The sequence below is a fragment of the Sander vitreus genome, chromosome 5, assembly GCF_031162955.1.
Source record: "Sander vitreus isolate 19-12246 chromosome 5, sanVit1, whole genome shotgun sequence".
Classification (NCBI taxonomy): Eukaryota; Metazoa; Chordata; class Actinopteri; order Perciformes; family Percidae; genus Sander; species Sander vitreus.
Window position 1 is genome coordinate 12,749,501 of NC_135859.1, and position 2,046 is coordinate 12,751,546.

Genomic DNA, 2,046 nt, shown 5'->3' on the forward strand with positions numbered 1-2,046 from the left:
ACAAGACAATGACCCAAAACACACCAGTAAGCGAGCAAAGTCTTGGTTCCAGATGAACAAGATTGATGTTATGGAGTGGCCAGACCAATCCCCAGACCTCAATCCCATAGAAAACTTCTGGGGTGACATCAATAATGCTGTTTCTGAGGCAAAACCCAGTAATGCAGAGGAATTGTGGAATCTTGTTCAATCGTCCTGGGCTGGAATACCTGTTCACAGGTGCCAGAAGTTGGTCGACTCCATGCAACACAGATGTGAAGCAGTTCTCAGAAATAATGGTTATGCAACTAAATATTAGTGCAGTGGTTCAAAGTAAAGCAAACCCTTGAGACATTTTTCAGTTTGTACAGTAAATGTTTGTTTGTAAAGAAAAATACAGCCTAATTTTCTTCACTTTCTGTAAAGGTATAACACAAACTTGATCAATTTTGGTCATGTTTTGATTTGGAATTGAATGTGCAGTGTTCCCAATGCATTGATATTATGGAATTAAAAGCTATTCTAAGGATTTTGAGCATTATTCACTTTTTTAAACACACTGCTATTATTCTGAACACAACTGTATATATATATACATACATATATACACTCACCTAAAGGATTATTAGGAACACCATACTAATACCGTGTTTGACCCTATCTTATCAATATGGGCCAACATTTCTAAAGAACGCTTCCAGCACGTTGTTGAATCAATGACACAAAGAATTAAGGCAGTTCTGAAGGCAAAAGGGATTTCCACACCATTACACCACCACCACCACCACCAGCCTGCACAGTGGTAACAAGGCATGATGGATCCATGTTCTCATTCTGTTTATGCCAAATTCTGACTCTACCATCTGAATGTCTCAACAGAAATTGAGACTCATCAGACCAGGCACCAATTTTCCAGTCTTCAACTGTCCAATTTTGGTGAGCTCGTGCAAATTGTAGCCTCATTTTCCTATTTTTAGTGGAGATGAGGGGTACCCGGTGGGGTCTTCTGCTGGTGTAGCCCATCCGCCTCAAGGTTGTGTGTGTTGTGGCTTCACAAATGCTTTGCTGCATACCTCGGTTGTAACGAGTGGTTATTTGAGTCAAAGTTGATCTTCTATCAGCTTGAATCAGTTCTCATTCTCCATTCTCATCTGACCTCTAGCATCAACAAGGCATTTTCACCCCCCAGAACTGCAGCATACTGGATGTTTTTCCTTTTTCAGACCATTCTTTGTAAACCCTAGAAATGGTTGTGTGTGAAAATCCCAGTAACTGAGCAGATTGTGAAATACTCAGACCAGCCCGTCTGGCACCAACAACCATGCCACGCTCAAAGTTCTTTAGATCACCTTTCTTTCCCGTTCTGACATTCAGTTTGGAGTTCAGGAGATTGTCTAGACCTGGACGACACCCCTAAATGCATTGAAGCAGATGCCATGTGATTGTTTGATTAGATAATTTCATTAACGTGAAATTTAACAGGTGTTCCTAATAATCCTTTAGGTGATATATTCATGTTTATATATATATATATATATAAAAACATGAATACAAACTGACCCTGGAAGAACAAAAGTCAGCAAGATGATTCATCCTGTGGAAGTAACAAGCTTTTTATTGTATTCTGACTGCTTGCATCAGAGCTAATGCTAATAATATCAGTGTTTGTGGTTCCTGTGAAATTATTCTTTATAAAAGACAAATGTAGTCTCTGTAAGCTTTTCATCCACTTCCTGTTTACTTTTCCATCTGGCAGAGCTTCTGTCATTCCTGTCGTCATTTTCTCTGACGAGCCGCCAGGAAATTAAAAAGCAGATAAGAAGCATGTGAACAAACAAACACACACACGTGCGCGCGCCCGCACACACACACACACACACACACACACACACACACACACACACACACACACACACACACAAGCTGATTTCCACCCGTATGCTTCTATCGATCTAACACTCGTCAGTTTTGTGTGTGATCAACACTGAGTCCTTGTGAGCACAGAGGCAAACACACACACACACGCATGCACGCACACACGCACAGATGAACAGGTGTTGTCTAGGT